This window comes from Diadema setosum, chromosome 3 (assembly GCF_964275005.1).
Source record: "Diadema setosum chromosome 3, eeDiaSeto1, whole genome shotgun sequence".
In the NCBI taxonomy this organism is placed as follows: Eukaryota; Metazoa; Echinodermata; class Echinoidea; order Diadematoida; family Diadematidae; genus Diadema; species Diadema setosum.
In genome coordinates this window covers 30,572,500-30,596,565 of record NC_092687.1, presented here as the reverse complement: position 1 = coordinate 30,596,565, position 24,066 = coordinate 30,572,500, and the positions used below count along the sequence as shown (strand labels likewise).

The 24,066-nt window shown below is 36.8% G+C and overlaps 1 pseudogene; it reads right to left on the bottom strand.

Moving 5' to 3' along the window:
- Positions 1-21,160: 21,160 nt before the first annotated feature.
- The window catches only part of LOC140246770 (toll-like receptor 4), a 37,645-nt pseudogene continuing 34,739 nt past the window's right edge, over positions 21,161-24,066 (bottom strand).

Here is a 24,066-nt window from a genome sequence, read left to right as displayed (position 1 = left end):
ACTACATATTTATTTTGATATCATATTTCGTGATTTTTTTTTTTTCGGTTATGAAGTTGATGAAGATGGGATGGGAGGTCAAGAGGTCCTGGGTTATTGCCAAAACTCTGTTCCATCTGGTACACATCTTTCCCTTCCTTTTTTGAATGAATGGTTGTTGTAAGTATTCAAACAAATTTCGCCCGCTTTGATGTCCTGGATCCACTGGTCACGGGGGGGGGGGGGTGGGTTGGGGGTCCCAAAGGGACAGTGCCTCGATACGGGATTTAATTGCCCACCACGGTTCCCCCAGCCTTTTTTCACTACCAACCTTTCTTTCTGTTTTATTCTTCATTGCCATTTTTTTTTACACTTTTCTTTTTCATTCTCCCGTATGATTTCCTTCGTCCTTTTCCTAATTTCTCTTTTTCTCAATTTCTTTGTTTGTTTTTTCTTTTGTATTCATGTTTTGCTATTTTTCATTCTCTGAAGTCTCCCTTTGCGTGTCTATAGAACAGTGTCTATTCATTTTTTCTTTCCTTTCGTCATGTCTTGGTCTCTTACAATCTCTCTTCCCTCAAGCAGTTTTGCTTTTTTCCTCTCTCCATTGACATGGCATGTGTGTGGCATTCATTATTGATTGCTTGAGGTATAAACAATATCATGTACTTATGTAAAATGTAACTCCCAAAACAGCCAACAAGAATTTTTAGAAATATCAATGTCTGCTTCGTTTTTACCATTAATTTCCAAGCCTACCCATGTCGCCAGCCAATCGTCTACCCTCATAGACAACATTTTTTGTAATGTTCTTCCACTTCCTTAGTCTGGTATCGTCCTTTCAGACATCACTGACCATTATCCTATATTTGCCCAGGTTTCATTTAAATTGACTAAGCAAAATAACTATTATAAGCGACGTAAGATTACTGCAGATAATCTTACAAGTCTTCAAAACAGTTTAAAAGAAATCGACAGGTCTTCTGTATACAACACTTCCGATGTCAACGTGTCTTATGACTACTTCATATCTACTTTTACCTCCGAAATCGATAACCATATTCCCCTGCGTAACATAAAAAATAGATATAAGTAAATTTCAAGACTCCCGTGGATAACCCAGTCTATATTAAGATCTATAAATAGGACAAATAATTTGTTTTATAAAAACAGATGCAACCCCACTGAAAAAATAAGAAAAAAATATGTTTCATACAAAAACACACTCACCAAATTATTACGTACGTAGAAGAAAAATGTTTAAGTAAATCAGATAAGAAAATATAAAAATGTCATTAAAAACACATGGAAAACATTAAAAAATATTGCGAATACACCTAACAAGTCATTCAATATTTCTGAAGTTCGATGGGGCAATGCCTCCAGCAACACTCCCGCTGGCATGACTGAAATTTTCAATGACTTCTTCTCTTCAATGGAATAAATCTTTCTCAAAATATTCCTCTTTCTAGTAAATCTTTTAGTGACATCCTAGATACACCTAACTCCAAAACTATATTTATTGACCCACCATATAAAGAAGAAATAACAAAGATCGTTGCCAATTTGAAAGAAGGAAAAAGTCCTGGCCACGACGGAATTGACAACCATTTGATAAAAGACATAATTCCCCAAATAGTGGATCCCTTAGTACACATTATCAACTCATGGCTTACAACTAGCCATGTGCTAAATAGCATGAAAATTGCGAAAGTAATTCCTATTTATAAGAAAGGGGAGAAGGATGATATCAATAACTATAGACCCATATCTTTATTATCTTCTATTTCTAAGATTCGCGAAAGAATCATTTAAATCAGGACAGTACGTTTTCTTAAAACCTGCGACATATTTTCAAACTTTCAATTTGGATTCAGGGAAAATCGCAGCACAACACACACACTACTTGCCCTCATCAACAAAGTCACACACGCACTCGACACATTTTCACACACAATAGGTATCTTCTCGGACTTCTCCAAGGCCTTTGACACGATTACCCATGGAATATTTCTTGCCAAATTATCCCATTATGGCATACTTGGAAAGGCCTTGGAGTGGTTCACGATTTACCTATCAAATAGATCCCAATTTGTACATGTCAACGGCTTTGACTTACAAAATAAAACAATTGCATGTGGAGTTCCACAAGGGAGCTTACTAGGCCCATTGTTATTCATTATTTGTGTCAATGATTTTCATAGATCCTCGGCGAAACTATCATTCATATTATTCGCGGATGACTCTAACCTTTTCTTTTCCCACCTTGACCGAAATATCTTAATAAGAACAGTAAATGAAGAATTGAAAAAGGTCATACAATGGATATATGCATACAAATTGTCACTAAACATTCCAAAAAAATATATGTTTTTTTAGTAATTCTTTAGAAAGCCTCCCAGGCAATATAATATTTGATACTACTCCCCTAGAAGAAGTTTCTTCCTTTAAATTTCTTGGTGTTTGCGTTGATAACAAGCTTTCATGGAGGAATCATATTGATAACATAATGTAAAACTATTTCACGTAACATTGGCGTAATGAACAGATTAAAATATCATCTTCCTTCATCTGTATTATTAACTCTTTATGTGCCATGGTGGAAACCCCTTGTGTGCCACGTTATTCTGAGACACGAAGGCAGTCATGCTTTGAGAAAGAATTCTATTTTTCCAATTCATATAACTTCTACACATTTCTGTTAAGATGGGCATAATAGTAGGCAAAGTTAAAGAGGAATGCTAAGCTTTGTTTCGACATAAATTGTGTGACGAATCTATTTTCAGTATTTCCATTGAATGGCCAGTTGCTACATTACTGTAAACGCATGACTTTTGCACATAAAACCGTGACAGAAACTTAGAATGTACAAGCAAATCTAGTTGGGAACACCGCTTGAAAGTCAATCACCACATAGAATGCAAGCCGTATATGAGAGGAACAAAAGCACGAGAAACCCTTTCATTGTGCCACGGGATTAGCAGTGATTAGCGAATTATCGATCGGTTTGGGCGGCTTTGTTTGTTGAGCAGAATATGCGAAGTTGGCACGCTGTCGACTGAGTCGGACGTGCGAACGTGGCACATAAAGAGTTAACTCTTTATTCTAGTTTGATACTTCCTTATTTAAACTACGGGATTCCTGCTTGGGGTAATACATATCAGACATTATTTGATTTTTTGTATTACAAAAGAAAGCGCTCAGAATTGTTTTTAACCTACATACCCGAGAACATACAGATGCTTTTTTTTTGCCATGAAATACAAAAATTAAAAGATTTATATGTCTTTAAACTTGGCCAGTTTATGTTTAATTATAACAGCAACTTCTTACCAAAAATATTTCGCGACTCATTTCATCGAAACAGTCATGTACATAACTATCCAACGCGACGATCCGACGAATTCCATCTTCCATTAATGAGAACCGCACATGCCCAAAATACATTTCTTTATACCGTACCCAGACTTTGGAATAATCTAGATAATAGCTTAAAGGGGGTGGCTAGTAACTGATCAGTGGGAATCAGTGGGTATGCTGGAGGATGATTGTTCCAATCCTTGTGGGATTCATTTAAGAGTACATTATATATCTACTGTTCTGTGAAAATTATTTGCTTCAGAATAGTCTCATATTCAAGTAATGTGCAGTTTAATGCTTCAAGGTTAGCGTGCCTGGTCAGTGACGGAGCATTACTCTGCACATTACATGTACTATTGTTATCTTTATTTTTCTTGATCTTTAATCGCAAATATCTCCGTTTGGCAAACATGGACTTATCGTTTTTTGCGAACAAACTCTTCATATATATATATATATATATATATATATATATATAGTGCAATTTAAGCATTTTCAAGCGTTGAAATAAGTGGTGGCAAACGATTTGAACAAAAACAGCAAACTGCGCATGTTTTCTCCATACATTTTCTATGTGTTCATGCCAGTCAATATTTTCGTCTAAAGTGATATCTTAAAACTGAAATGACTTACTCCGGGCTATGGGCTTGTTATATACTTTTATGTCCTTTGTTAATTGTAAATTTCCAGTTTTTAAAAGTAACATATAATTAATTTTACCTACATTTAATCTATTCCAATGAAACCAGTTCACAATCTTATACAGATTATTATTTTCTATACCAGTATTACTAATCATATAAAGCGTCAGCATATATGATAAAAGTGAAGTTATGGCAAGGATTAACAATATCATTGATATAAAGTCAAAAACAAGAAGAAGCGATAGAAAAGTAACTAGAATAGATTCCTGGGGAACCCCGGTGCAAATGGTTTTAAAATTAGAAGAAACAGAACAAAAAAACAATATATTGCATCCTAACAAAAAAGAAGACTCAAACCATTTTAAACAAATAATACCTAAAATACCACAATACTCTTATTTTTTTTAATATAATAAGAGAGAGAATCAAAATCCCTGGAAAACTTCATAAGTATTCCAGTTACACTATTTTTAACATTGATTTCATTTATTCTTCCGTTTCTTATTTCAATAATAGCCATTTCAGTTAAAAACAAAATGCGGAAACCATACTGGCTCCTATATAAAACATTTAAGGAAAATATAAATTGTAAAGTCTATTATACATTACCCTTTCAAGGATTTTTGGAAATCAAGGTTAAACTGATACGGGTTAATAATTACTAAAAGGTTGGGATCCCCTAACAAACAAACAAACAAACAAACAAACAAAGAAAGAAGTGAACAAACAGGAAACACTTTTGCTATTTTCAGCTTGACAGGTACAGTCCGTTGACAAGAGAGTGATTACATCATTTTTACGATAAGAGCACTGGAGAATTTGAATATCTTACTTTCGCTTCGATTGTTGCTAGGCAATTGCACAGTGTTGCGTCCATCAATCAGATCGCACTCTTGATTAGACTATTCTCAAGAGAGAGAATGGCATGATCATTTCCTGGTTGTCAGCAAAGAACAGATTTGATTCCCTTTAATATTTAATGATGAATTTAAAAAACACATTTTCCATAACACATACATAGTGCTGATAGGATACACAACTTGCATTATGAAGAAGAATTGCAAGGGCGATGAGGATTGGGATGGGGATAACATTTTACTGCAGTTTGTTAGATTCTAAGAACTGTTGAAACAGCTTGCCCCAAACATGTCCTATAGTACAGGAGGAAATGTGACCGTGCACCACAAAACCAACAAAAAATTGCCTGACATAGATTCTTAGTTAGGGACAGACACTGAAAGAGCAGACTTTAAGTTTGGAAATGATGCACAACTCACTTCAAATAGACTCTGCTAACCTATCTAAATATTGAAAAGAAAGCACACAATCTGCATGGAAAAGTGTTCGGTGTGATAAAAAGGCTCTGAAGTACAAGGTCTATTCAAAGAGGTCGCCTAGTACCTCATTGGTATATTCAAGTGCTTAATCTTACTATAAGCCGTGATAGCCTTGCAATGAATAGGACCAAAAAAAAAAAAAAAAGCCAAAACAAACCAAAACCAAAAACAAGATGTAAAACTCCGCAGCATAAGCAGTGAAGGGGTAAATTATCAAATTGAACTTGAATTATTCATGCTCTATCAACACATTCTGCCCATGACCAATACTCATTCTCAAAGCATTAGCATCATTTTTAAAGTTATTAAAGTTGAAAGTGAAGAGTGTTTAACTTTTTTTTTAAGAAGTGAAAAGGGGACTTTAAGACACACCTGATCATACTATTCTACAAGAAAAGGTGTTCTAGAAAAACTGCAAAAAACACAACTTCCCATTTTGTTTTATGATAAGAAATTTTACCATAATGTAGAAGAAGTTTTGCTCTTTCAGAAACTATGAAAAACTTGAGATTGACAAAGATGACCCATATCACTTATTTTGGACATGACATCAAATCAGTGTCTGCTATTTTTTGTTTGTTTGTTTTGTGATGCACAATCACAAATAGAAGGCATTCTGCTGTATTAAAAACGGGTAGAAAATGTTCAAACAAGCATGCTATAGACATGAATAATGTCTGGACACACACGAACATCAATCGCATAATGCACAATAAAACACTTCAGAATTGTAAGTTCAGCCCTGTAAAGTCTCGGTTTCACTTTCATTGATTTAAGGAAGAGCTACAGCACTTTTTGTTTGTTTTGTTTGTTTGTTTGTTTACGTTTGACAGTAATGCAAAACAAAAACAACACAAATATGCCTAAATCTAGCAGGCTGCTGTCAAACAAGAAATTACTATATTATACAAACTTGTACATAAAAATGAACACTAAACAATCACACGACAGAAGATCTGTAGTTAATAGAAAAAGCATAAACATTTTCATAACTTTAATGATTCATAATCATAATTATGACCGCTGTTGGAAAATAATGATGTGATCACAGTGTGATGCGCCTTGAACAAGGCTAATACCAATAAAGAGGTCCGCAGCAACTTATCGCTCTCAGATCAAGACATGGTTTCCTAATCGTGGTCTTTTGCAACATTGTTGTGATGGTTTGGGTGCGATCTGCCTGGAATGGAGCGGAACATTTTGATTGTTATGATGTGGTGATTGGGTTGAGTCGTGACAACAGCAATAAAACATGTGTCACTTTGATCAATCATCTATTATAGTCCTAATTCTTGAATGTAATGTAAAAATTGAAAATAATGAAACTAAAAGGCATCATACAATATTTCCCCTTGGGGGATTTTCGACATTTCATATCACAGTCAACTTTGCATTCACTTAAATTGTAGATCTCTTTTGCTTAAATACTTTTGGATCATTGTCAGGAAGCAGAAAAGCGGTAGCAACTCAAAGAGAAATTGGACAAAAAAGAATAATACATAGGCATATCATGTATAACTGTCACCTCGTTACTTCAGACAACGTATACTATACATACTTTAAACGCTTCATTATTTTTCCTCATGCAGTCATAAGTCCATTTCTCCCACATAGAGGAAACTGACTTTTCAGCGAGGTAAATGATAACGTTATCCGTCCAGGAGAATACGATTCACCCATATACCAATATCACACTGTTCCGTGACATCAATTTAGTATTCAAGTATAATTTTGCCATCATTGTTATAATAATAATAATAATGATAATAATAATAATGATAATTACTATTATTATTATAATTATTACTATGTTACTATTACTATTTCGATTATAATTATTGCTATAACTAAAACTAACATCGTTATTAACATTGATGTCTTTATCAATATTGTTATTAGTACTACACTACTGCTATTATTACTGATACTCCTATTGCCATTATGCGGTGATTAGAGCCTGGACATAAACAGATAAGACTAATGGGTCGTTTCTCTAAAATTTTGCAGTAATGCACATCCCATGAGAAGTTTTAGGAACAATCATTATTGACCGGTGTTTTCGTCTCACATCCTGGAATAAGGGACGAAAAGTTTTGCAAATCATTTATCATACTACTGATCTTTTCTCTTCGATCTTTGCAGTCTGTCACGACATGGTAGGTTACATTGTCCACGTGAAAGTCCTACTGATAATCTCATCAGCCCTTTTACATCAAATTTATGTTTATGTGCAAGGCATTCACTAAAAATGAGTTTACACTGCACAGGAAGCAAGAGGGTAGTAACCCCTCAGCCCGTCATTACGTCAGGGGCACGAGTGTAATAAAGCATAACATAAAGGCCGGAGAGGGTGACTCACACCAAGTGGAGACCGCTACCAGGAGCGAGGGTCATAAACCTGCCAAATGTCCACCAGTGGGAGGACAGCCCAGAAGAGGCATAGGTTAAGAAATTGATAGTCACACCCAGCTGCAGTGGTCAGCTAACGTCAGAGGAATATCCTCCTTCTTTGGAAATCATGTTCAAAAACAATTCTTTGAAATTAAGGGAAAGTCACTCATAGGGGTGTGTCCAGTCTGACCAATTGGTAGAAAGTTTTCTGAACCATCTAACCCCCTCCTCCAATACGATAACTTGTTTAATAAATATCATACAGTGATTGGTCCTACATAGACAAGTGTAGTTAAGAAGGAAATTTTGGAGAACAAAACCGGGATGCAAAACCCAAAATTCTTCAGACCAGAGCGCAAAGTTGTTTGCAAAACCACTACGTTTGTATCCAGTTCGTCGGGAGGGTTCGGTGAACATCAGTGTCGCCGACATACTGGTCTACCCTTTGGTAGATGAATTCGGAACAAGGAGAAAGAGGTTGTGGTGGCAAAAGGCCACATTCAGTGTACGTTTGACAGTCTGAGCACTAGAGAAATCTCTCATCAACCCGAAGGAGGTTGCGGCAGGGGCCAGGGAGAAAGTAACTTGCACAGAAAGGGGAGAAACGCCAACGAAAGTTGTAAGTCGACCAATCTTTCTCATTGTAATTTTCATGTAATTATTTAATCCTTCATAAGGAGAAGGAGAGTCAAGATATAACATTGTTATGTCATTATTACCTCACAGTATTTTGTTACTTGCATCAGTTAGGAGTGAGGAAATGTTTAATAGTTTAGCCAGTACTACTACAAGCCATTTCAGAATACTGAGCTAAAAGACCATAAAGATTTATTGCACCAGTGGCCTAGGGCCATAACTGGGAACACAGTTTCCATGACAGTTAATCCATGCTGGCTGACCCAGCGTTGACCGATTTGTTGATGTAAACATACGAGCCGAAACCTGTCTTAAACTCATGAAAGGTAGGTGTTTCATTCATGAAGGAACAATTTCATTGAGCAATTGTATAATAGTGTTTCGTTAAGATTATTGAACTTATGAGTGTATGTCACTCATTGTAATTGACAGGGCGGTTAATGTCGGAGCAAGGATCCGAGTTTAAGGTGGGAGCAAGGAGTTTTAGGCTGGAGTTAGCTCCAACTGTATTGGACTGCAGAGTCTACTAGAGAGGGATCGAGGGGACTCCGTCTAGAGGGGAATCAAGTTTGATGAAACTTAGACCCATGGGCGAGGACAGAGGATCTCATCCCGAGAACAAGAACCAACTGGCTTTAGCGATAACGTTAACTAAATGTACTCCTAATTGGCAATGATTTTGTCAGTGTTCAATTGTTAATCACCATTTTTATTCCAATGCTGTAAATACGTTTCAAAATTCAGTACAATAAACCACGCAATTATTGAACTGAAGAAGCATTTGTTTCGCCTACTTTGTAGACTCTCAGAAGAGAAAGCCTTTGATCCAGTTACGGGGCGGTGCGGCGGCAGCGCCCTGTGACACAGTCGATTACATCTTCCGTGCTCATTTTCATGAGCAGCTTCGACTCGCTCCTCAACTATTTCAGCTTCGCCGTCTGGATGTTCTACGGGCTTACAGTTACCTCCCTGCTTGTGTTGCGACGGACTCATCCTGATAGCGAAAGACCGATTAAAGTAGATACTATGCCGTCGCATGTCCATAATATAGTTATCATTGTAGGAGAGAATAAACACGATCATAAACATGGTTATAGCATGGTTTGCAACCAAAAAAGAGTAAGGAGGGGGAGCGTGGATGAGACATGCTATGAAGCACAGTTAAGCTTCCTTAAAATATTTAAAGTCCCTTAAAATATTTGAAGTTCCTTAAAATATTATATAATCATGTAAGCGTTCTATATTATGGCTTTGTATTACTTTATATGGAAATGAAATCATTATAAACTCTGAAGCACACAGATACACGCACACATTGCGTAAAAACAACTTTAAAATTATTGGCTAACCAAAATTATTAAAAGGCGGAGCAACTTTAGTTAAATAAGAAGAAAGGTTAGTAGTTCTTTAAAACAAAAAGAAAGTGTGTTTCCGACATCGTGAAGCTCTGTTATTGTAAGGTAATAATCGAATAAACGATAACTTCTTTCTAAATGAAAATTTTTTGCAACTTTTTCTTTGCAGGTCCCTCTTGTGCTTCCAATTATCTTTGTCATATCCTCCCTGTATCTCATCGTCGCTCCCATCATTAGCGACCCGGTCATCGAGTTCCTCTACGCCTTCCTCTTTATTCTCTCTGGCGTCATCGTTTACATCGTCTTTGTTCGTCTTAAGATCACCTTGCCTGGAATAAGTAAGTCAAAGACTTTATGACTGCAATGTTTCGCTGTTGCGTTCAGGTGACAATTCGCGCTGAGTTACAATGTAAATCCAAAATTTCCCATAAAGTATAAAATAGTCTATGGTGTAAATGACTTAAACATTTTTGAAGCCCACACACAAAACACATACACACGCACGCACACACACACACACACACACAGAGACACACACATACACACACGCACACACACACACACACACACACACAAACACACACGGTACACACACACACACGAACCGGGTGAAAACTTTCACAGCGCCGAAAGCTTCACGTGTGGATTGACAGAGTTTAATAGAATAAGTTTGGTGTTTCTTTCTCTCTCCTCTCGTTTCTTCCCCTTTTCTCTTTTTTTTTTTTAAGCTATGTCTCTCTCTCTCTTTCTCTTTCTTTCTCTCTCTCTCTCTGACTCTCTCCACCCCTACATTTCGCTACCCACAGAGCAGCAAGAACACCATTAACTTCATACTCAACCATTCTCTCTCTCTTCCTTTCGACAGAAATACTTTTGTTGAAATCCGAATGATAGGCTGTAGCACTTCAAGGCAGTGCAATTTCGTGTGCGAGAGAGGGCGCACTTTTGTTTGCGTAATTTCGTTTGGAATAACATTCATTTAAAGCAACACCAATACAGACGTCATTAAGATGTTACTCAATGAATGGATGGCAAAAGAAAAGAGGAATTAGTAGACGACTTATTAGTAATGCCATACATTACAGGATAAGTGTGATCTTATCTTAATAATAAAACATCTTCTTGAGATTTCCGATGATTACGTGACCACTGAGAAGATATACCTATAGGTAAACATAAAAAAGCATGTGGAAGTACGCAGATGGGATGATAATGAGACCATTATATACATTTTATATTCATTTCTTTTCTCTTTTTCTCTTATCACTATCATTTTTTAGATGCCGTCACGTGTTTCCTGCAAAAGCTCCTCTTTGTGATTCGGACGTCGTATGACAAGGACGAGAAGACGCAAATATGAAAAGGAGGCTTACTAATACATACTCACTTTGATTGAAGTTTACCAAGACTGTGATATTAGGCAAAGGGTTAGATTTGTGCTTCTGCATCCTTATTGGGAACCATCTGATGACTTTGTATTAGTTCACTGGTAATCATCACGACCGTATGTAGTGTCCCGGATCGTGTTTATGTTTTTAATGGGAGGATGCGCAAATACGAAGAGGAGCAATCATTCAATTCAATTCAATTCAATTCAATTCAATTCAATTCAATTCAATTCAATTCAATTCAATTCAATTCAAATGAGATGTTATTGCACAAAAAATGATTGTTTTTGTTGATACAAGCTCAACGGAGAAGAGTACAATGCATTTCAAAAATGATATATACACATATAATTATGTGAAACATAATAATGTTCAAAATGATTGTGTTGTTTGAAATGATATCTCCCCCGCCACCTCTCTCCGCCCTCTCTGATTTTGCGTATTAAAAACAAAGCTTTTACGACGATGTGGACAAGAGCCACCTGAACACACGATAGCATCATCAGCAATGACCACGTATTTTTATTTTTCATTTGAGAAATTATGATAATGACTTGAACGAATGACTAAAATCAGTTATTTTTGCTTGTTTGTAAGCAAACTCAATTATATCTCCTAAGGAAAAAAAAAAAAGAAATCCATCGCCCCCCAAAACAGAGGATTCAGAATCGGGGATTAATCGGAGAACTCCTTAAATAAAATGTGATAAACGTCTCCTCTACAGATATTGATGGCATGTTAGAACTAAATTTGTAATCAATATTTACATCTAATGGCGTTACCAATACAAACCACTTAGTTTGTATTCACTTCAATTGAACATACTTCCATACTTACACGCCGCGTTCAGTCCACGTTTGGAATCTGTATCAGTTCAAGATTGCTTTAAATATTTCATTCATTCCTACCAATAAATGTGGATAATACCTGTATTTTAAAGTTTTTTTGTGTGTGTTTCTTGATTGCTAATGAAAACACTCATTCATACGTATGTGATCGTTTTCATTGTTTACACCTGAACGTGCCCAACCTTTTTAAAGCTAAGGAATCTTTTTCAGTTCCTTGGTCTAGATATTGAGAACGCCCTTCCTACAAAGGATAATTTGACTTTAGAGTCCCAATTTCCTTTTAACACACTAAAAAAGTTACTTTGCCCAGCATTAGACTGATAATTTGTTTTTCTTGAATAATGATGGCAATACATGAGGTATAAATTGATCATAATCATGTTTACAGATCAGATAAGACACAGATAAGTTTTTAAATTATTTGTACTAAAGAAATGGCTTTGTGTTGAAGTAATAATTTTGTATTTCATCCATCCTCTGTGTAATTGTGTTGCTTCGAGAAGTCAATAAACTCTATCATTTGGAAAAAAAAATGTTTAGAAATCAACTACTATGATATTGAATTTGCTAGAAATGCCCGAGTACACCATCAGCAGCACGAACAGGCAATGGCAGGCGCTACCACATTACATGATCCTGTCTACTACTATTTCCATCCTCAAATAGATTTGTAATCAATGCAACCTTCTTGCATGTCACTTTCAAATAAGGCCGGCCATTTCCTCAGGTTTGATTTTGGACGTGATGTCCAGCCCAACCTACCACGTGGCAATTACGACAGCGATGTTAGTTTCTATCATCCAAGCACAATTAAAGTTCGCTTATGCTTACATCTTGTTCTTACATGATGTTTGATCGTCAGTAAAGTACCTTATTACAATCAAACTTAAGTTTGTCAATAATATTTTGTGTGATATTGAGTGTTACGTGTCGAAAAGACAGAAATAAAAGACAGTCCTTATGTTGTTAATATCCAATATCTAGGTATATCAGAATGTGTGTGTTTTTGAACAGCGAACCTTGTTCTCTTTCGAATTAACGTATTATGATAATACAAGCTGTCCTTAGAAAGAGGACGGGGCACAGGGTGTGAACGCAGTGACGGCACGAGACGTGTGCCCATGCAGAGACGGTCTGTAGATGCTTGTTCCGCCATCAATTTTCTTATGCGATGTGCGATTCGTTTTGTGTTTCTTCTTCACCAATGGCGCTCAAAAAAGACTTTGTTTTAACGAAAACCTCCCAATAACTTTTTTAGTTATAAGGACCTTTGTGTCATAGACATTAATAATGATTTAAAATGATATGACATGAAATGAAATGAAATGAAATAAAATTTATTTACCAAACAAACAAACAAACAAACAAACAAACAAACAAACAAACAAACAGACAGACATCTTGAACAAAGTTGCAACAATGGATAGTTGAAATATAGTTTGACAAAAAAGAACTGGCAATAGCATGCAGGCTAGTCGAGGTCATTCCTTTCTATGATAGATTATAATACAACGTACTTTGTATTTACAATATTCACAGAAGAACGGTTATAACGTGTTTTCAAAGGCAATCATTATTTTGTTTTACTTCGTTATAACAGTGTTATATTGAGAGTGCAATGTATCTAAAAGAAGGATGTTATTACAAGAAGAATAACTCTTACATGGAATATTTGTTCTTGATTAACCCGTGATATGGGTTTACTTATTAACATACCTGATAAAAAACCCTACATTTTGAAAACTTTGAAATATTTGACTCGATCAACAATAATTATAAACTGGTATGATTCACTCCATCACGTACCATTATTCATAAACCTAAAACCATCACTGAAGAATCACTAATACATGAACCACAAGTAAAGTCCAACCACAGATACCCTCTCCAGTCACATTCCGGTTAGCCCTTTCCATGCCGAATTCTAAAATCCTTATAGCTCTAATACACAGACCGCAAGGTTCTCGTACGGAATGGGTTAAGAATCTCTGGTGACTGGAATTTTCTCTGATATAATGCTTTACGCTGCAGCAAAGAAGCGTGAACAGTAAGCTTCAAAAGCAACTCATATGGTTACTTTGTCATCCCTAATTGCGGCCCTTCATAGTTCCTGTCGACATTTGATATATTATAGTACATGATTAACTTTAATATAGTTGAGTATGGTCAGTTTCGTCTCTGATTTATGATTACTTGCTGTGTAATGTTTGAGGGAAGGCAACAACGTATTTTTATGTATCAGAAATCAAATGGATCAACAATCAACAGCATATTATAAGATGAGCTCTGATCTATCTTGGTAACAAAGAGCTCAGCGAACCTATAACGTTCAACAAAACTATGGGATAGACCTCTCAACTTCAGTCGTGAGGTAAGGCATGTGATTGATGTGCGTGATATAGGTTATGGCATTGAGATCAAAGATCAAATGAAATAGCCATAATTACATTTCTTAATCGGGTAGTCAAGAAAATGCCTAAAATTTTGTTTGACAATGAATACTCAAATGATTTTTTACACACACTGTTCATGTCGAGAACTTCTCTTTTTTTTTCTATACCTTCTTACGATTTACTCAGATAAGATCATAAATGTAAAAAAAAAATCATCTTATCTGCATCAAAATAACCTAACATGAATGTCTGCAGCCGATTTCAGAAAAGCCGTCAGCTGTAGTTTTAACACTATAAAGCCCAAGCTATTTTGACCCCCTCTAGGGCCAAGGGGGGCTATTTGTGCCCCATAAAGAATTTAACCCTGAGGTATGACCGTCATATTAGGCACATGGGTAGAGCAACTCTTACTCGACATGACCCAACATTTGAAATTTCTCAAGGTCATCCGCTGAGGGCACTATCTACCAAAATATGAAGAAATACATAGGAAATACGCTAAAATTATATTTTTTCTGTTTATTTCTTTATTCCCAGTAAATATCATGTCAATCAATATCAAATATTTTCTTATTTACCACAAAGGAAAAGCAAGTAAATTTTCACTATTTGTTACGGTACAATTTTCTTAAGGTCAAGATATGGGGGCGTTTATCATTACAATATAACAAATATATAAAACCTATGATGTAATGCTTGGAATGGATACACATAACACTGGCATCGCAATTCATATTTCCAAAATATTGTACACTCTTAAAACATCCGAGTCAGAACTGACCCGGCAGCGTTTTTTTTTTTTTTTTTTTTTTTTTTTTTTTTTTTTTTTTTTTTTTTTTTTTTTTTTTTTTTAGAGACGGCACAGATTGGGGCATGGCACATATTAATTCTATGGGAAACACAATGGGTTAGGGTTAGGGTTAGGGTCCTCAATCTGTGCCGTCTAATAAAAAAAAAACAACAACAACAACAAAAAATAACCAAAAAAAAACAAACAAACAAAAAAAAAAAAAAAAAAAACACGCGACCCGGAAGTGGGTCCGTTAGGGTCACACACCGTTCCGGGTAAGAAATGACTTGGAACTCGGTCACGAAGACCCCGGATGGGGTCACCCTGACCCAATACATGACTCTGAATGGTTCATATCTTAACCCATTCCTTGTCATTTCTGACCCGGAACGGTGTGTGACCCCGACGGACCCAGTTCCGGGTCCTGTGGTTCTGTGTTATTCTTAGTTTGCAGATTGATAATGAAAATTGATATTTCAGGCAAAGCTTGTGTGAAGATAACACATAAAAGGGTAGTCTTTGGAAAAATTCTGTAGTTTAGATTAGTTCTATTACATCTATTGTTAGATGTCTATGTCATTATAGAATGGATTAATAAGACAACCATTCAGGGTAATTCACAACCATAATTCCTTCATCCTTTGGTCCTTCAGCATATTACAGCCAAGAAATCCACCATTTCATCCATTACTATACTGTTAACTGAAATTGGAACAGAAAATAATGCAAAATCTAAAGAACATGGTTGTCATTTTACGGTTGCCATGGCAACCAGCAACATCGGACATAGCTAGATTATACAACGAAATGTGCTCAATAAAATTTTAGAAAAAAGTCACCAAATTTGGTTGAAATCGGGTAAAAGGGTGTAAAAGCGGCAAACGGAAATATGGTAGGGAGCACAATGTGCCCCCCCCCCCCCACCCTCGGGCTTTATAGTTTTAATCTGGCGAAAGATAAAAAAGGAAAAACCAAAAAGGCCGTTGATTCAAGTCTAGGCACAATCTTCCGACGCACAATTATTCTTAACCCATTATCTTTTCCAATTGTAATAAATACACATAACGCAAGCACTTCCCCTGCAAACTTTGAATTGATTGCCGAAAGTAATCCATGCATTGGACTGCATGATTAATTGTCTTTGGTTTTGAAACATGAATTGAGAATGGATGCAATATTAATCAAATGAAGTTCAGACAGCGTGATATGTTCTGATTTGGATTTGTCAGAGATGATTATTGTCATGGTGCCAGGGGCTGAACCTTATTTTACAGTCTTCCCGATGTTTTTTGACGATTTTACACTATTTCGAGGGCGTTAAATCTGAATCTGGATGATGCAATTCTGGCTTCCTTGAGGGTTTTGAGATACACTGTATTCAAAATGGCCTCCACAAATGGCCGCAAATATGAGAAATGTTTATCACCCATGTATTTCCATCGGAGGCATTGGTTTTACTCTGTTTCGAAGATGCTGAATCCGGAGATGCATGATGCAACTTTTGAATCCTTAAGACTTTTGAGATATTGAAGATTACGGTCGAAACGGCCATCAATCAGACATTCAAATGAATTTCTCTCTAAAATAACCCTGGTAAAAAGAAAGGGAAATAGAATCATTATATAGTTTCATGGTTTAACCTTATTTCGAAGGTGCTGTACCTGAATCTGCCTGGTGCATCTTTTGCATTTTGTAGGACTGGATTTGGGTCTATTACAAACGCTCACCAAAATGAAAAAAAAAAATCAAACGTCAACATGAATATTTTCTTCTCACTCCGCACATTTTCCAGTATTGGACTCTTGGATCTTATTTGCATGCACCGAGCTCGTGGAATTTATGGCTCGTGGGCTGTATAACTAATGGTTGAGGAAATCGTGACGTTCACCTTACTGTTTTTCTTCAGCATCTATTTGAATAGTAAGTTTTTTTGCATGACTTTTGATGCGGAACGAGTTACAAAATTGGGCGGCGTTAATTTGCTTATAATCGTATTAGTGATCAATATTAAAAATGATCAACAAGAATAAGGAAGTCTACATTTATGCTCAGCTGCAGCAGCAGTATAATTATGTCTTCATGCGCAAACACACCACACACACATACACACACACTCACACACACAAACACACTCAAACACACAAGATAAATCACACATTGAATAAATTCCTCTTCTTCTTTTCCGTATCTTATAATGTAGTATACTATATTCGTACATAAAGAATAATATCTTAATAAGAATAGAAACGGAGATACAATGAACGATGGGACTTAAATTGTCTCTTTATTTATTCACAATTTTCGCGGCTGTGTACACTTAAAAATATCATAACAAATTACAATGGGGACAACATTTACTAATAACTGGACGTACATGAGGAATGAAAGTTAAAGTGTCAGCATGAAATACAGATCAAACATACACGACGTCTAATGATTCAAATATTGTGAAATTTAAAGGGCATCCGGTGCCGCAAAGTCATAATCATTGAGCTGTAATTCTTATGTAAACCATACACATCTTTTCATTCGCATTGCTAAAATCATAATTAGATCATACCCTCCCGTTCTCACGTACATACATAACGAGTTTTGTTTCATATACTTTGCGTGTAATTTTCTGATATTACACGTGCAGTTTCATTTCGTACAGCCTGGCTTATATGTAGTTTCTTAACTGTGGATAACAACGAGAAAAAAAAATACAAATATGTTTTTTTTTCTATTCATATGATTTCAATTGTTTTCACACTATGATAGTATATCAATCGTAATAATACCCCCTCATATGAAAACATAGGTGCATTTGAAAAAAAAAAGTCTACATCGAATTTTAAAGAATTGATAATGTTGTTGATTTTGTGACAAAAAGGATGTATATTTTTCTAACAGTGCAATATATTAAACTATAAACTCTATCTATGAAATCCATTAAAAACCTTTTATTGACTAATACAAACAGAAATGATTTCGGGTCTGAGTAATGACCATGAAAACAAAATTACCTGACACTCGGTTGGAATTCGAACAAAGTAATCTTGATTACTGATTTACAGGCAGTGATATCCACTGGCGTGCGTAATTTGTTTTAGTGCATTATTGCTTTGATTTATTTATGTTCTGTATGCATTGCTCTGTAATGCCACTAGTTTCCATCAATATCATCAAACAGAAATGGATTTTAGGTTAGGGCAGACACTGGAAAAGCAGACTTTAAGCTTTAAAATTCAAATGGTCTATGAAATCCCGTTTTATTATTGAAAAGAAAGCACATCTTCTGGAAAAGTGGGCTTTGAGAAAAGATACTCCAAAATGAAGGTCTATTCCATGCTAACTGAATCTATAAGTCATTGATTTGATTTGATTTGATTTGATAATGGATTATTGATACAAACATGCACAGTAGTAGCACAAAGGCTAAATTGCATCACATTGAAAACATATCAACTACATCGTATGAACATTTCAACAATGACTAATACCGATTACTAGCAAATATACAGCATCATATCAAAAGGATGAATAGCTCAATCCAATTTTCATACGAAGTGTACTACTGTAAAATGATAATCACTTATCAACATACACATGCGCACGCAGACGCACATACACGCATACACACGTACAAACATGTGCACACGCATATCATTATTCACAGCTATACAGATAAACACTAGATTATTTATATTCATCTCACGTCACCATTAAACTCTTGCATATCAAACGAAGAATATAATCTTATAAAAATAAACAAGCTGAGGCACATGTTTCACAATCAGAGCACGCCTTTCACGAAATCGTTCAACCCGCAGAACTTGGATGAGTGTGACGATTGTATAGGAAGTGCTACGCTCTGCAGAAGTTGCCGTGCCTGGCCGGGATTATACACAGCGAAAGGTCACCTTACTTATTGCTGGTCACATGACGAATCCGGGGAAGAATCAACCCGCGAGCGTCTTACCAGACACCTTCGCGGGGTAGCCTCTGGCAGACTCGCCGGAGGCTACCCCAAGTTTGTCCACTGTGTTGCGTCTTAACAGGAACAATCTTTCCCGGGAACAATCTTCGGCCGATGCTACCCCGAGGGTACCCTGCGTTTTGTGGCCTGTTATACGGGGCTTTAGAGAGGACTGACATTCTGGTGTCATAAGTATCAATGCAAGGTGCAGGAATGAACGAGTGACATTAAAGATGGTCCATCCCTTTTGCATTCCTTGCAAAATAGCACAGAGCATGATTCATTCCACCAGAATGACAAGACTATTGTAAGCTATAACATTTCTGTGATATTTGAAGGCTGTTAGCCGTTAAAATTCAAATAATGCACCAAACGCTCACCGATACGTATTCTGTGTACTAGGCACAGCTGCATACATTAATCCTCCTGTGGTTGTAATATAATACTTACTTCGAACAAAAGATATGAAGAGCTTGTTTGCAAAAACCGATAAGTCCATTTTTGAAGATTTTGAGTTACGGTCTCTATCATAAAGTACAAAATAATACCTTTTAAATGATATATCGGTCACTACATATAAAGGTATATTGTTGAAGTTATGGTCAAAAGAAGCACAAATTTTCTTATTATTCTCTTTATTTTTCTTGACCTTTAATCGCAAATATCTCCATTTGACAAATATGGACTTATCGGTGTTTGCAAACAAACTCTTCATATGCATGTTAAAGCTGTCAGAAAAGAAGAATTCACTAGCTTCTCTTACTTTGTTATCGATGGCACATAACAACACACCACTACATGAACTACATGTGCAACTAAGTGCATCACACAGGTCTGTAAAACTAGACTAGTAGTTTAGATTTGTAATTTTTCGTAGTCCGAAAAAAAAAAATTATTCAAATCTTAACGGTCAATTTATCTGAACAAATAAAGACCCTCTTGAGTTCAAAATTTACAGGAGGTTTGCAAATAGTGTTTTCTTCAATACCTAAGTGTTCTCACCAATTTTTCAAAAATTTGCATGCAAAAAGGATTGGCTTTAAGCTTATCGTGTGGAACCTTTATTACGCCAGGAATTTGATATGGCAATCGAAATGTCATGATAGAATATATCCCTGTCTGAAAGAACATAGCTTAAATCCTTGTCATCGTAATTCCAATTCATGTATAATATCATATTACCCGGAACTTCTTTTTAGGATGAGAAGGGCTGCAGACGGTTCTGAGACGGAGGACTGTGGTCGAGGTCAATGGACCACATCTGACAATCAACGTACGCGCGCGCAAGCCCGCGAGAATACACACACACACACACACACACACACACACACATTCACAGGAAGAATTAGCAAGCGGAACCAGAAAGTCGTGGCGTAAGTAATGTTCTTTGTGCAATTTTTGTTTTGTTTTTCTCTTTTTTTTGGGGGGGGGGGTGGGTGGGAGGAGGGGAGGGAAGACATGAGTGGAAGAAATAAAAAACAAAACAAAACAAAACAAAGCAAATGTGATAGTTTGTGTGTGTGTGTGTGGGGGGGGGGGGGGCTCTTGGGGGTAGATCTGTAGCCTTAAAGGTACTAGCCCACATTTGCAAACCCACGAAAATCAAAACTGCATAAAACAGGTCCAATATGACTTCAAGTACAAGTTATAACAGTAACATACCTCACCTGTCGCTCTTTGTCTATACCATTCGATAAAAGAGAGAAAATCATCGTTTTAAAATCAATTTTCAAACCGGGTCAACCCGACCCAAAATCGAATTAAGAGCGCGGGCTATAGCTACGTACATTATACATGTAACACGTACGTGGACCGGAGCTAGCGAGCGTTATACGCATGCATACGGATTACGGTGCATTTTCATTTATTTTTATGAAAGTAATGGACTAATTTGAACGAAATTTTGCACAGGTGTTACTGCAATCAAACTCCATACTAACTATGAGACCAATTGCTGCAGGTTTACAAATGTGGGCTAATACCTTTAAGACCAGTCCTCTGCCCACAGGTTTGATGCCCCTATATAAACAAGTAACAGACGGTACAGTCTTAGAATTTTAGTAACTGCACAGAAACATCCGTTATGGGGGAACAAGTGGGTTGCATTTTCTGTTGACGGTCATGTATTTTGCTATTTTCTCCCAGGAGTAGGGCTGCGCTTCGGGGTCTTGTGGCCACATGAGGTACGCTCGATTATCACTGAGAAATAGACGGATCAGAAATGGCAATTCGGCGTTCGGTATTTCCTCTAGAAACACAAGCACGATCTTTTCTACCTTGACCTCATTAACATGGTCCAGGGCGAGTCGGAATTTGAGAAGGAACATGTGGTCCCTGAGAGCATCTGCGCTGATGAGAAAGACCACCTTGAAGCTGTTTTCCACAAGTAGGCTGACGGAATCCAGGTAGTACATCCCAAGCCTTAGGGCCTCATCTCCAAAGGCAAGTCGGTCATATTCAGGCAGATTGTCTTCCAGATCACGCCGAAAATTCTCATCTGCCCACTGTTCGTCCTCGTCGTGGAAAACAACGAACATATCGTAATGAAAATCTTCTCGCTGCTGTCGTGGGACTATTTCCCGATAACCAATGAAGTGGATCCTGCATAGAAAGAGCCGTACCTGATTTTCCAGCGATTGAAATAGACCAGGATTATGACTAGTGTAGTACACATCACACTGACTACCACTGAGAAGTAGGGGAGACCGGGTCTAGTTGTTACAATTTTCACATTTTTAGGTCTGTACAAAAAACGAATAGAGGAATCGGCTTCATTTTTGCTTTGAGGATACCTTATTTCCTCCTTTAATTAAAAACAGTACAAACTTTGGAAGTCCAGATAATATAAACAAGATATTACGTAATCAATAAACACAACATTTTGTAACAACTTTCCCCGATGTTGGGGTAAGTTGTTACAGCACATGGGGTACTTTGTTACACGGTAGAAAGTCAACTCAAATCGGGTAATGCAGATCTGACGTGTTAGGTAATTCTTAATATTGACCTGTCTGGGTGTGCATGTTAGCCTATGCTGGGGTGTATGAGTGTGTTGAGTGTGTGTTGGTGTGTGTGTGTGTGTGTGTGTGTGTGTGTGTGTATAACCATAAATTCAATTGAAAGTGCATTGGGGTAAGTTGTTACATCACTCGATTCTCGACACGGGTCAAGTTGTTGTAACAACTTGACCCAGTGCGTCTTCAAAAACTTTTCACACGTGTGGCCAATAAACAATCAAACATCACGTGTTGCTACTTTCACCAAAAGACAGCCAAAACACGCTTCTTTCAACCACATACTCATCACTTACTGGAGAAGAGTGGATTTGGTGTAATAAAGAAAAATCGAATTTTTCAAAATTTTACTCGGAGAGGTAAAAAAGTGTTTTTTGGACCTAGCTTCTACATGTGACGTCCAGGCAACGCCAGATTTCGCACGCAGATATCGTTGGCTATACGTTTTGATTTGATATTACTTGTAACGTCCTCTTTTGATCATAATAGAGAAAAAAATGACAGTGTAACAACTTGCCCGTGTAACAACTAGACCCGGTCTCCCCTACAGTATAAACTGCGGACCACACTCTCTAACTGGATCAAAGTCCATCAACAGTTTTCCTGCAGCTGACTTGATCGAACTGTCGTCCGAACATACAGTTCCAAAACTAGTTTCGACATTAATAGACTTCTCAGCAATCCACTTGGGTAACCATTGAAGGGAACAGTTGCAAATCCATGGATTTTGTGCCAAACTAATTTCTGACAGAGTTTGCATTATAGGCTCAAGTGTTGTAAATTCAAGCGTGACGAGAATGTGAATGTAAGATCCAATCGGGTTAGGTTCACAAGGTGTCGAAACACGTCACCGTGCAAAAATGATAGATCATTATTACCTAATGACAGTTCCCGCAGTTTAGTTGTATCGCTAAAGAAATTGTGTGGAATTTCTTGTAACTCATTGTATTCTAGACTGAGAATTTGTAGATTAAAAAGCCCATTAACCAGCGGAGGCATACAGATAATTTGCTGTTATTAAGGTATAACTCTCTCAAACTGGTCAAGTTTTTGAAGAGAACAGGTGGTGCAAATACCATATCAGTTAATGCAAGGTTCAACACACGTAAATCACGTAGACCTTCAAAGGAAGATATACCTTCACCATAATCCCAAAGATATTCGGCGTTTATCCCAGTATCGCAAAGGTTTATCGTCTGGAGAAGAGGAGTGTTTCTTTGGAATATTCCGGGGGAAATCATATTTCGGGGGATTCCATCGCTTCCTTTATTTAAAGTCTATGACTTTCAGCGAGTGCACGTTTAGATGAATTACACCTGTGAAAGAGCAGCCGAACAAAGTGAGAATATTCAGCGATTCTAGATCCGAAAGAGACAAGTTTGTTAGTTTGTTGAAATTGTTTTGAGTTAAGTCTAAAACCTTCAGATTATTCAGACCGTTAAATCTGCCCCCCTCCCCCCAAGGAAAAACGCAGTATCTAACATTTTTGGCGATTTTCACTTTTTTGCATAAATATAGCCAGTGGGCAATCCTTCTTCATATGACACATTCACATTTTTGAAAAAAATGTTTGGAAAGCTACTTTTCCGTAACTGCCAAACGCAGTATCTACACTTAACTTGCACTTTCCCCAAGGAAAAACGCAGTATCTACATGATGAATATTTCCCCAAGGAAAAACGCAGTATCTACAAAGCTAGTCTTGATTACCAGACACTGTTATTTATATATGTGAATACTTTGCTGGTTGTTCTGTAATCTGAACGTAAATTACTTTCTTTAGATATACTTGCTCAATAATAAGACATAATGTTCAAAATATCTAACCGAAACAATACTGATTAGTAAAAATTTGATGAGATCGTGATCCTAATATAAAACACAGTGTGTGATTAAGACTAACCGAGTGCACATTAAACAATACAGCACAACACTGACAGGTATGCTGACTAGCCGGCCGGGCTCTGTGCTGAC